We start from the raw sequence: 14,066 nt of genomic DNA on the forward strand, positions 1-14,066 counted from the left end.
TTTCCAGGAACAGGAACACACAGTCATTCAGCCAGCAACTACCCCCTTTCTCCTGTTCTCTGTACCTTCCCCAGACCAGGGTGATCCCAGTCTACAGAAGGCAAGGGGATCAGTGGTTGTGCCTTTCCTCCTGGTCATCAGAGCGGGGAGGGTGCTGGTGAAAATGGAACCACGGGGAAAGACTACTCCTGCCTGCTCTGCTCCCAGTATTCAAGAGCAGAGTAGAGGGAGCAGCAGGGAAAACCCCCACTTTTCCCACAAACTAGGTCAGAGGAGTGAGTAGCAGGACAAGAGGAACTGATGGGCAGGATCCCCTGGGAGGCCAGTCTAAGGGAGAAAGGAGTCCAGGAGAGCTGACTGTATTTTAAAGAAACCTTACTGAGGATGGAGGAACAAACCATCCCGATGAGGGGAAAGAATAGCAAGTATGGCAAGTGACCAGCTTGGCTTAGCAAAGAACTCTACGGTGAGCTTAAACACAAAAAGAAATCTTACAAGAAGTGGAAGCTTGGACAAACAACTAGGGAGGAGTATAAGACTATTGCTTGGGTATGCAGGGATGAAGTCAGGAAGACCAAAGTGCAACTGGAGTTGCAGCTAGCAAGGGAGATGAAGGGTAAAAAGAAGGGTTTCTATGTTAGCAAGAAGAGGAAGGTCAGGGGGAGTGAAGATCCCTTACTGAATGGAAGAGGCAACCTAATGGCAGATGATGAGAAAAAGGCTGAAGTACCTTCTTTACCTTGGTCTTCACGGGCAAGTTCAGCTCCCAGACTACTGCATTAGGCAGCACTTTCTGGGGTGGAGATCACCAGCCCTCAGTGGTGAAAGAGCAGCTTGGGCCTATCTGAAAAAGCTGGATGTGTACAAGTCCATGGGGCCAGATGCGATGCATCTGAGAGTGTTAACGGAGTTGGCTGATGTGATTCCAGAGCAGCTGGCCATTATCTCTGAAAACGCGCGGTGATCAAAGGAAGTCTCGGATGATAGGAAAATAGCAAATATAGGTCCACTAAGAAGATATCACTCACAAAATTCCCTGCTTTGTCTATGTTTCCTACCATTACAGCTAAAGCATCACTCCAGCATTACCAAACCAGAAAAAAGATTTGTGTTGCTGTTGTTTGAACCCAAGGCAGAAACCAAAACCTAAGGGTTAGGTTCACATCCAAGGATTGGAATCTCCTGGAAACATGACATTTTGGAGTAAGAAAATGGCGAGGATCTGATGCATTTCTTATAAAAGAACTCAAAAAGGTGGGTACAGAAGGTCTATTATGGGGCTGAGCCACAGTTGAGTGAAATATTTCATTTAGATGGACTTAATGGACATGGTTGTGATGGTCAGGGATGTTCCTCATTTACCAAACTAAATAAAATGTTAGAAAGCTAAAATTGTGGAGATCTCTTTGAACAGAAATGAAATGAGTTCTTTAGATTCATTGATCTTAATCCAAAATCCATTTACTCAGTTAAAACAAATATTTTGAGTTCATTCAACTATTTTATACTTTGAAACACATTGATAATTAGTCAGCCCAAAATGCAGCCCACTTTACTTTTTATTTTAAATAAAACACCTACAGTGAGAAGGCATATGATTAAAAATGTGTCTATAGAATTGTTTTTATGCAAAGTGTAAATAATGACAATGAAATCAACATATTTCAAATTCCAGTTGACGAAAAAAAATTTCATCCAGAAATATGTCCTATTTTTTAAAACTAATAAAAAATAAAGATAAATTCTCTGAAAATGGACTTTGTATATGAATCTATCTTCAATAAAAACAAAATGCCCATAACTTGCTGTAGGGTTGGTAGAGATGCAATATTCTATTGGGGCTAAGACAGTAATTATTAGCTGCAATGATTAGGCATAGAAACTTTGCAGCTGACAGTGTTGTAAGTAAAGAACAATCATTTGAAAAACTGGTGCTGAGGAAGTCCTATAAAGAGAATATATATTGGTTTGTATTCCTATATAACAGAGAAGTCCCTATCTCTTATATTAGATCCCCATCAGTCATATAAAATATGAGCCCTCATTAGTTTTATTAACCTATTTTGTTGTGAAGCTTCTTTGGACTTCTTCAGCACCATTCTTTCAAATGTTCTATGTCTAATCATTATAGCTAATAATTAGTCTTCACCCCAGTAGAATATTGCATCTATTATAGATAGATAGATAAACAGATAGATAGACAGACAAATTGATCAATCAATTGATCTATATACTGTAATAGAGAAGTTTCCATCTCCTATATTGGATCCCCATCAGTTATATAAAATATGAGCTCTTCTCAGTCATATATTTTATATAACATAAATTATATACATATGATATATACAAACAAAGAGAGAATGAGAGCATTCACACACCTCTGATTTACACACATCTGATTTACACAAATTACCAGTCATAGTCATGCTAGACATTACCCTGTAACTTTAGTTCTATTACTAGCAATATTAAATTTGAGTGTTACTAAACTAAAATGTTAGCATCATCAGAGATTTATATAAATAGCGTCAAACACCATCTCTATTTTTGTTTTTTCCCCCTTGGTAATTGTGTATAAGCTTTCATGAGCAGGTAGATATTTGACAGAAAAAAAGTATAAGAAGAATTAAGAGAAATTCTTTAACACATTGATTTTTCAGTTTATGCTGCCTTTTGTAATAAGAAAGCAATCCTAAATTCTCATGTTATCTTGATAGTTTTTATATGGTTACAGAAAGTATCCTTGCTTCTCTGCCTATGTTTTCACTTGTGCTTTATATTCTCTTCACCTACACACGCACTCAAAGAGTTTCTACATGATGCAGGTGTTGGATGGGTTAGATGTGTTCTGCTTCTACTAACATGCTGAGAATAAAAATGACTTTTCATTAATTTTTCATACAATATTTTTTAATATTTACTTTCTCTTTTTTTTCCTAAGCTTTTGGTCTTGCACAGCTTATCAAGTTAATCAGTCTTAGTAGTTCCTATACATTGTTCAATAAAGCACAGCTTTCTAATCGGTCAGAATCTTGGCTGTGTGCTTACATATTGAACACAGGAAGCTAAATCCAAAACTGGTACTTTTTAAACAACACCAAAACATTACTTGACTATTAAAGGAAAGGTACATAATTATGAAAGCACAAACTTCTGTATAGGTAAAATGAAGATTCCAAACCAGCAGTTTTAATGTATTTGTGTATTTTCTTCTTTCAAAATATAAAGTTTATATAACTGCACTAAACATTACATGTTGGATTCTGAAACAAAGCTTTTCGTATTCACTGCATCAAAGAAGGAAAATTAAAATTAGACACTCAGCCATGAGCCCAAGTTTCACTCTTGCTCTCTTGGACATGCTACTTGGCTTGTACTAACAGTTATTTGAAAATGGCTATACTACCTGATTTTCTGACTTTGTTAAATGTAGAAGCACATGGGTAAAATGTGCTTCTCAGCAGTGACCCTTGAATACAAGCATGACTTCATAGATTTCATAGACATCAGGGCTGGAAGAGACCTCAAAAGATCCTCGAGTCCAGCCCCCTATCCCAGAGGCAGGAAGTCAGCTAGGGTCAAAGTATCACAGCAAGATAGGTGCCCAAATGTTTCTTGAAAGAGTCCAGAGTAGGTGCTTGCACCACCTCTGGAGGCAATCTATTCCAAGCCTTGGGGGCTCAGAAAGTAAAGAAGTTTTTCCTTATGTCCAGCCTAAAATAGTCTTGGAGGAGTTTGTGACCATTTGATTTTGTCATCTCTTGGGACACTATGGTGAACAGGCATTCCCCCAGATCCTGATGTTAACCCCTTATATACTTATAGGCAGCCACTATGTCACCTGTGAGCCACTATGAGCCAGTGTTTTTCCAGGCCTCTCATCATAAAGCCTGTTCTCTTGCCCTCTGATCATGCATGTGGCTCTCCTCTGGATTCTCTCAAGCTTCTCCACATCCTTTTTAAATTGTGCAGCCCAGAATTGGATGCAGTACGCCAGCTGCAGCCTCACCAAGGCTGAGCACAGGGGAGGATGACATCCTGAGATTTGCCTGAGAAGCATCTATGGATGCAAGCCAGACTTTTGCTCACTTTACCATCTGTGGCATCACAGTGTTGGCTCATGTTCATCTTGTGGTCAATCATGGCCTCCAAGTCCCTTTTGGCTGTGGTGCTAGTGAGCCTGTAAGTGTGATATGGGTTTTTTTTCCCCCCCGAAGTGGAGTACTTTGCATTTTTCCATATTGAATGTCATCAGGTTTTTATCCACCCATGTTCTGAGCCTTTCAAGGTTGGCCTGGATCACCAGCCTATCCTCACATGTGGACGCTTTACCCCAAAGTTTGGTGTCATCAGCGAACTTGACCAGTTCAACTCTGATACCAATGTCCACATCATTAATAAAGACGTTAAAGGGTATAGGTCCAAAGACAGAATCTTGGGAGACACCACTGGTCACAGAGCACCATGATGATTCGCTTCCATTGACTACCACTCTCTGGGTCCAAGCTCAGACCCAATTCCCCAGCCATTGGACTGTGATGTAGCCAAGGCTGCAGTTGGCCAATTTTCCATGAGATCATAGGACATCAGATCACAGGCTTTTTTAAAGTTCAGATATATGACATCAATCTTTTCTCCCTTGTCCAGGTGATCTGTCACCTGCTCATAGTAGAGGATGAGATTGGTCAGGAAAGACCTGCCCACAACAAACCTGTGCTGGCTGTCTCTCAGGATGTTGCCATCAGCCAGTTTGCCAAGAATGGCTTCTTTGATATTTTTTTCCAAGATCTTTCCAGGGATAGAGGTCAGGCTGATTGGCCTGTAGTTCCCCAGATCTCCTTTCCTCCCTTTCTTGAGGATAGGCACCACAATGGCCTTCTTCCAATCTTCAGGCACTTCACCTGAGCATCACAAATTCTCAAATCTCCTTGCAAGTGGCTGGGCTATGATGCCTGCCAGCTCCTTAAGTACCCAGGGATACAAATTGTGAGGACAAGCTGACTTGAAGGTATCCAACCTCTCAATGTGTTCCTTAACATGGTCTACACTGATGTAGGGTATAAATGCACCCCCACCCTAGCTGTCCCACATTGTGTTAAGCAAGGTGGTCCTTTTGGGCTGGTGAAAAACAGACACAAAATATCCATTAAGCAGGTTGGCTTTTTCCTGGGTGTTGATTGTCAGTTGACCCAATGTTACCCTTGCTTTTCTTAAGATCCTCCTGCTTCATATACTCATAAATACTGCAATTTTGGAAGACCAGAATGTCTCAGCACCTTTCACCTAAGCCCATTTGGGATTTACAAATTAGCTATCATGCTACTGCCAGTGATTAGAGCACTTGAAATACCTGGGTCCAATACCTATTTCCTTTATCTGAGGACATTCAAAATCACATCTCCATTTCCCAGGAAAGTATTTACCCAACAGTTAGAGGGAAGACTAGGATGATATAACACTCTACAACCCCCTGATGACATTGCCGTAGAGTGGAGAAATTATGGGGTCAGAAAAATAGTAAGGGAGAAGAAACATGATCTCATAGATCTGTGATGAGAGAACTAAGGGAGCTCTGGCTCTAACTACCTACTCCTCAATTTTGCTTGTGAGTTTTATCCAATGAATATCTAATGAGAATTGTATACATGGTCCTGACAGCAGAGACCAGAACCCAGGAGTGTCCACTTCCAGAAATGTTCCCTTCTCAATTGGTTTCATCATCTTCCTCCTCCTCCTTGTTTCTTTCTTAGTCTATTTGTGGATGTGGGCCTTAGTAGTCTTGTACATAATTATTTCTGTATTTTTTTAAATAAACAGTGCCTAAATGACTTAGAAATCTGATCACAGTCACTTCTGAAAAGGTTTTCCTTAATGATATACTCTCACCATGCACATCAGGAACAAGAGCTTGACCAGGAATTAGCCAAGGAACTGGCTGAGGCTGCACGCTTCCAGTGCATGGTTGTCATGGGAAACTTTAACTACCCAGAAATCTCATGGGAAGAACACTTGGCCAAATCTGAACAGTTGCAAAGCTTCCTCATGTGTATGGGCAAGCCCTATCTGAGTTAAGAAATCTACAGACTGACAAGATGCAAAGCGCTGCTCGACCTGATACTGGCAAAGGGGGATGATCTAGTTAGCGACCTAATGATAAGGGAAGCTGGAAGACAGTGACCACAAGCTGATCACTTTCACTATCCACTGCAAAGCTGGCAAGACAGTCAGCAATGCAGAAGTCCTCGACTTCAGGAAAGCTGACTTTGACAAGCTCAGGAGGCTTGTTGGTGAGGCCCTAAGGGACCATGACTTGAAGGGGAGGGAAGATCAGGATGAGTGGTTGCTCCTCAAGGGAATGATCCTGAAAGTACAAGCAATGTCAATCCCATCTCAGAGGAAAGGTAGCAAAAGGGCAGAGCAACCCCGTTGGCTCTGCAGGGAACTTGTGGACCTCCTGCATATAAAGGATGGAAGACTGGAATCACCACAAAAGAAGAATATTCTGCACTGATCCAGAGCTGTAGGTAGTGAACCAGGAAAGCCAAGGCTGTGAATGAACTCCAACTGGCTACACATATCAAGGACAATAAAAAGTCATTTTTTAGATATGTGGGAAGCTGGATGAAAAGCAAGGCTAACATTCGACCCCTGTTAAACCAAATGAGACAACCGACAACCAACACTCAGGAAAAAGCCAATCTGTTTAATGGATATTCTGCGTCAGTCTTTCACGAGCCCAAGGGACTGCCCTGCTCAACGTGGTACGAGATGGCTAGGATGAGGGAGAATTGTAGACCAGGGGTGGGCAAAATGCAGCCCATGGGCTAGATGCAACCCGCCAGGGAATTATATTTGGCCCACAGAGCCCCTAAAAAATTTAGAAAATTAATATTTATCTGCCCCGGCTGCCTGTCATGCGACCCTTGATGGCTTGCCAACACTCAGTAAGCAGCCCTCCGCCTGAAATAATTGCCTGTCCCTGCTGTAGATCATGTAAAGGAACGCCTTAAGAGGCTGGACACCTTCAAGTCAGCTGGCCCAGACAGTTTACATCCCAGGGTACTTAAGGAGCTGGCACAGCCCCACAGCCCTTCCAGTGGTGCAGGCACCCAGATCTGTGCACTGGATGAGAGGAGGCTGTCACTGCCGCCTGGGACTGGCACTGAAGACAAATACGCCTGGCTTTGAAACTCAAAAAGTTTTGAAACTTTTGAAACATTTTGAGTGACTTCATCTAGTTTTGAGTCTGCTTCAAAGCCTTTTGGTTCATTTTTATTTTGCTGTTTTGAGCTCAGAACATGGTGAAAGAGCTTCAAAATGAAATGCCTGATGAAATTTCGCACATGCCTACTTCCTGGCTTCCGGCTTCAGCAACTGCAGGCATGTGGCTGAATTTCCTGAATCAAAAGTGAATGTGTGTTCATTTACTTGTTGATTCAATCCCTGTAGCGTAGACTAACCTGCAAAGACTGAATCTTTTTGAATGTCCGTACTTAGCCAATACAGTTAAAACACAGTTTTCTATTTTTCATGCTAATCCATCCCTTTCTGATACCTTGTTTATCCATTTTGGGCACCACCACCATCTCCCTGTTATTCAGAAGCTTAACCAGAGCATCCTCTTTGACTTAAATCTATTTTACTTATTTACATAGCCCATCACTCTGACTTTGTGCACTATACCTGTTTTCCAGACAGCCACTGGATCTGCCCTCTATTTTTCTCTTTGCACAAATAAGTTACCACTGACATTAAAAAAAGCTACCAAAATATCTAAAACAAAACACACACAAGCACAACAGACATACCAAAAACACAGAGATAGCATGCTGACCAATACAGTTCAATTGCTTCCTTGGAGTCCCACATATATCCCTATGTCTAGCTCTTGCTTTTTTACTTAAATTCTAGGGTGCTTGAGGATATGGTCAGTCTCTTTGTTCTGTGTTCATACAGTTTCTATTAAAATAGAGGTCTGGACTATGACTCACACTCTTACGTTATAATAATATAAATAAATATAGTGTGTCATGCTAAATGCTGTGTCAAAACTTTGTTAATAAAAGAGAATTTGCATAATCATATCAGCCTAATACCATTCATGGCATGTGTTGGAATGGCTGAAAAAATCATTTATGCATGATTAATGAGTGGAGGGTAATATAAATTAATGAAAACCAACACAAGTAGAAAATAGAGTTGGTTAAAATTACTTTAAAAGATTATAAATATATTTGGTAAAGGTAATAGTATAGATGTAATTCACCTAGACTATTATAACACATTTGCTTTGGCACTGCATATCATTTTGACTAAGCAATTTCAAATTTCAAATTTTACAAAGCAGCATCAAACATTAAAAACTAACTAAGTGATAGACCTAAAAATGTAACTGGATATAGGAAAACATTACTGAGTTGGTGTGTTTCTAGGAGGGGGTCCTTCAGGGATTAAAGGTCTATACTTCTAAACATTTTTATAAGTATAATAAAACTAAATCATTACTGTAGCAGGGGCCAGGCCAGGCTGCTGGCATACCTCACAGATGGTAGATCCTCAGGCAAGTTTGTGGGGAAATGGCAAGCCCACACTCCCAGGGCATGCCCCGCTGTGCTGCCAGACAGGCAGCTGGCATGAAACAGGCACACCCTGGCTCTGCTCTCAGATTGGGGTGGGGGTCAGAACCCCAGCTCCACATGGACACAGGCTACAGCCCAGAGGGAGCAGGCAGCTGATGCCAGGAGTAGTGCCTGGGGCCCAGAGGTGGAAAGTGCAGGGAATAATGAGGTACTCAGGGGCTCCCTGCACTTGTCAGCAGGAGCAGGATACATCAGGCTGAACAAGGGTCTGGATTGGCTCCACCCACCTGGAACCCCCTGTGTAAGTATGCAACAGCCTGAGGGCAGGGGGTACGCACATACAGGTGAGACTGCACATTGCATTTCCCCACAAAGGCAAGAGTCCAGGAGCCCATGACCCAGATCACCTCAGCTCTCCAGACTGATGTGTGATCACCAGCCAGCTATAAGGAGCCAGGTACCCTCAAGGACTGTGGTAGGGTTTGCTACTCCCCTGGCTCCACTTTACTCCAAAGGGGTTAGCCTAGAACAGGCAGACCCATCCAGACTGAACAAATACAGGGCAAGCCATGGAAGACTGTGATTGCCTGAGAGAAGATGACTGAAGTACCCGGTGAGGCCAGAAAGAAGCCTAAGGCACAGCTATCTAAGCTGTTATCAGTTTATTTGTTTCTTTACACAGGCCAGGCACTGCTGATGATGGACCTGCAGTAGAATCCAGGATGTAGCCGAAATATGCCAACTCTGGAGAACATTGTCTCTTCTTCCTGCACCTGAGCTGCAAGGTCAGTGACTCAGGCCATTCAAGCATGTGTATCCAGCACTAACTGGAGCCCTGAGTGGAAAGAAGGGGGGCATAAGGGAAGAGGAGCCCCACAGAAGAGCCACATACACCATGACCCATGTCATCCTTAGCTAACTCACTCTAAGCAGGTACCACCTCCCTATATACCTTTGCAATTACACCAACTAATGGCAAGTGAAATGTAAAAGCAAAAAAGTGAGACGCCTGCTGAGTGTGTGGCATGTGGCCCCCATTCTGGTGTGGTTGTTTGGCCTGGGTCCCTCAACAATTACTTATAAAAATAATTAGGTGGCACAAAGACTAGAAGATAGTGTTAATTAAGAGAAGTCATGGATAACATACAATATTTAAATTAACCAAAAGGAAAAATATGATCTTTGAGCCACTGATAGAGCCCCTGTATGCATGACATGACATATGGTTCTGGGATTAGGGGTTAATTGTGTTTTACTTGCTCACTGTACCAGAAAGTTGAAATCCAAGTGCCCAGAAAGACTGTACCAGGGTTCAAACCAGCCCTTGGAGCCAGCTGTTGATCATCTGATTGTCAGTTGGCTCAGGACTGCATCAAGCCAAATGCATAGTACGGTGTGGTCTCAAAGCTAGATAATGATCAGCTGATTATAAGCTGGCTTCAAGGACTCCACCAAGGCCAGTTCTAGTCTGATCCAGTCAAAAATCAGCTGATCAATGGCTGGCAGGGTCCACACTGGGATTGGACACCCCAGTGCATTCCTAATTGTGCCACATGTTCAGTGTAAGGCATAATGGAAACAAGCCAGAAAAAGTACACATTATAAAATATTATACAGACAAAAAGAAGATCTCCCTACAGATGAAAACTGAAGCTCAGCAAATTCAGACAAAAAAGGCTTTCCCACCCCCACTCTCAAAACCCCATACCCCTGCTCTCAAAACCCAGGCATGATCCCCCCTCCCCCCGCAAATCTCAAAACCATGTACACCCTCCCCTTCATTCCCCATTTCCACAGGGTTTGCCCTGGTTACCAACTCTGTTTTTTATGCCACTTGAACACTGTTTAGTGATATGTCTGATTTACAGCTTAACAGGGCTGAAGAGTCTACCACATGTATCACTAAACAGTGTTCATGTTCAAACTGGGAAGGTTTTATAAGTGGCATAAAAAACAGAGTTGGTAACCAGGGCAAACCCTGTGGAAATGGGGAATGAAGGGGAGGGTGTACATGGTTTTGAGATTTGCGGGGGGAGGAGGGGTCATGCCTGGGTTTTGAGAGCAGGGGTATGGGGTTTTGAGAGTGGGGGTGGGAAAGTCATACCCAGGCTGCAAACTCCTAAACAGTTCCTGGCTGAACTGCTGTCACACACTCTGCTAGCCCAGCTGTTTCTCTTAAAGTGGCAGCAGAAGAAGCTGAGAATTGCTTTGGAAATCCTGGTATGGGTATCCTGCAAGACACAAACTCTACAGCAATTTAATCACCACAGCAAATGAGTGTGTGGGGGGGGGAAGGAGTGGGGCAGGGAACACTGTAGGGGGGGTACATCAAAAAGGGGGGGCTTGCCCCTGTGTCCACTCCCAGGAGAAGGGCCAGGGGGTAAGGTCAGGGGTGCCACTCTGTAGGCCACACATGCACCAGCCAGCCTGTTGGGGGGTTCACACATGGAGGCCACCACCGCAACTCTGCCACTGCACCCCTGTGCTGCCGTCCTTTGGCTACCCACACAGCTTTGCAGGCAAGTGGTGCAAAGCGCTGCAGCGGCAATGCGGTGGCAGCCACTGTCTGTGGGCCACATACATGCCACCTGGCTGGCAAATGATGTGGGGCCACAGTGTGGTGATGCCCACTATGTGTGGGCTGCACACATGCCACCCAGCCAGCTGACCAGGGGAGGGGGAGGTGGGGACTCGCATGCAGCTGGTTGCATGCCTCAGTGGCCATGGCCATGGCTCTGCAGTGGTGGTGAGGGATGGTGTCTGTGGGGGGGCAGGTAGGGGCTTGCACGTGGCAGGTGCCACTGCTGCTGTTTGCCTATGGAGCTGTGCTGCACATGAGCCCCCTCGTCCATGGGCCTGGCTCTGCAGACAAGCAGTGGCAGTGGTGTGAGGTGGTGGCAGCCACCATGTGCAAAATCTCCCCACCCCACTAGCCAGTTCAGTGGCTCGCAGCTGCCACCACCACCACCCCACGCCACCACTGTTGCTTGTTTAAGAAGCCGTGCCCGCAGATGGGGGGCTTGCATGTGGTGGCCACAGCTGCCACCACACTGCTGCTGCCACCCTGTGGCCAGCCACACAGCTCCTTGGGCATGGCTCTGCGATGGCAACAGACATGTGGAGAGGTTTTTCATGCAGCAGCACCACCACTGGCACGGCTCCCCATGTACAAGCTTCCTCTGCCCCACCCAGCCACCATACCTCACCGCTGCTGTGGACCTGTGGCCATGGAGTCCTTAGCTGGCCACATATGAGCCCCTCCTCCCCTGGCCATCCATCCAGGCTGCATATGTACAGCCCACATATGGCAATCACCACCACACTATGTCCCGCGTTGCTTGCCTGCAAAGCCGTGCAGCCAGCTGCAGGAAGGCAGCAGCTTCCATGTGCGAACCCCCCATCAGGCTGGCTGGCTTGTGTGTAGCCCACAGAGGGGCACCCCTGCCCTTACCCCCCCGGCCCTGCTCTTGGCTGCAGTGTGCCACCTGGGACCAGGGACCTCAGTCCCCAGCCACCTTCCCTAGCCTGTCCCACAACCCCCAAGCCCCACTTACCTCCAGGCTGAGGTCTGAGACTAAGCCTGAGCCTAAGCCAGAGAATGAGCCCAGCCTTGGCTGACTCAGAGGTTCAGAGCCCCACCCTTCCCCCTCTCACTCCCTCTCCGGGTAGGGCTGGGGGTTTCCCGCCCTTTCTGCAATCAGCTCTTCCAGACTGGAATTGTGCCAGCCTGCAAGAGCTCTTTGCAAAAGCAGAGACTGCATGGATTTCTCTGCTAAAAGGGGAAATCATTTTCTCCAATAAACACAGGGAATCCATGGTTTTGTCCATTTTTCCATGGGAAACAGAAAACCCAGATCCCTGCTTATAACACACTTTTTTTTTTATGTATTGCTGAACTTACTGGTGAAAAAACTTTTTCTGAATGGGAATATACATTAAACTTACATCAGATGTTTGAATCTTGGCTTTTGAAGTTAACAAAAACTAACAACATTTTGTATTTTTAATTATATTGCGTTAATTCAGGATATACATAACCAATCTACTTATGCTCCAGTTGATAGAAATGATTGTTAATAACAAAAAAAAAGTTAAACAAAACAAGTTTTTTTAAAGAATTTTTTAAAAAGTTTAGAAGTAGAATCCAAAACAGAAGGTGCAAACTAAACATAATCAAGTCTTTTACATATAGGAAAGATTGCTTAAATACATCCAACAATCTACTGAATGCAGATCACTGTTCTAGATATTGTACTTTGAGCATAAGAGAACTTCTGGAGAACAAAATATTGAAGTATGAAATATTTTTTAAAACTTGGAGATGGCAAAATGTACATAGTCTCTTTGAAAACCATATTGGTATTGATCAAATAATCCTTTTCATCAGTCTTCTGAGAAGTACATGAAGGTCCTTAAAAAAATTTAAAGGATTAAACTTTTTTTTGCTGTAAAGCTAGCAGATGATTAATGAATGAGATTTGACAATGGTATAAGATTCTCTCGGCATGAAGAATTCCATACTTATTTTGTTTGATGCCAGTCATTTTAGTTTTTTTAATAATCACTGATGCCTCCAGTCTTAAAGTTCCAAATCTAAATATATATATGTAAGAGAGATTGTTCATTCAAGCCCCAAGTTAATGTAGGCTCCCAATAGATAACAGCTATTTATTATGTGTGAATGTATATGTTAACAATTTTTTGAAAAATCCAGTTGGGCTAAATTACAGCATATTTACTTGTCATCGCTATTTGCCTACTGAGAGGGTATTGGGTTAGCAGTGTTTTTTGTCTTTAAACCCTCCCATAGCAGTATTTAAGTAACCAATATCTTCCTAGACAGTTTGGTTCACAAATAAAACTATCAACTTCAAAGTGTACATGTGAAAACAGAAGATAGAACTTCTCAAATAGCTCAAGATTATGAGCTATTGGAGAACTATGGATGGAAATAGATTCCATTATCTTCACAGCTGAATACAAAATTCACTTCTTTAATGTAGTCTTCTGGTGGTAGCTGATAGAAAAAGAAGGCAAGAGAAGCAGCTTTCTGTACAGTTTAGGTCTTCTACCTCTGAAGTCCTATATGACAGAGATTCGTGTGGCATTTTTTCCCAGCACTGATGCACGTTTTGCCATTTTTACAAATGCATGCAACACAGCACTGGGCGTGTCAGCTCGTGTGCAGAACAGACTCGATTAGTTGAGTCTGCTCTGATGTGCTGGATCTCCAGTGCATCACAGCACAAAAAGTATATAAACATATAGATGCCCATAGAATGTGTATAAATGCCCATAGAATCACAGAAAATTAGGATTGGAAGGGACCTCAGGAAGTCATCTAGTCCAACCCCCTGCTCAAAGCAGAATCATCCCCTACTAGTCCCAGCTGAGGCTTTGTCTAGTCCTGTCTTAAAAACCTCCAAGGATGGAGATTCAATAACCTCTGTGGGTAACCCTGTTGCAGTGTTTTACTACTCCCCCAGT

General features: G+C 43.5%; 1 protein-coding gene and 1 long non-coding RNA gene across 2 annotated transcripts in view; both read right to left on the reverse strand.

Moving 5' to 3' along the window:
- The window catches only part of CSMD1 (CUB and Sushi multiple domains 1), a 1,867,828-nt gene that overhangs the window by 1,183,765 nt on the left and 669,997 nt on the right, over positions 1-14,066 (reverse strand). The gene's annotated exons all lie outside the window — the stretch shown is intronic.
- LOC109311715 overlaps positions 571-14,066 on the reverse strand; it is a 20,156-nt gene continuing 6,660 nt past the window's right edge. Inside the window, exon 3 of the long non-coding RNA XR_002101591.1 lies at positions 571-730. This is a non-coding gene — a long non-coding RNA (uncharacterized LOC109311715). The remainder of the gene's footprint in view (positions 731-14,066) is intronic.

Source organism: Crocodylus porosus, unplaced genomic scaffold (genome assembly GCF_001723895.1).
Source record: "Crocodylus porosus isolate Cpor-Errol unplaced genomic scaffold, CroPor_comp1, whole genome shotgun sequence".
Classification (NCBI taxonomy): domain Eukaryota; kingdom Metazoa; phylum Chordata; order Crocodylia; family Crocodylidae; genus Crocodylus; species Crocodylus porosus.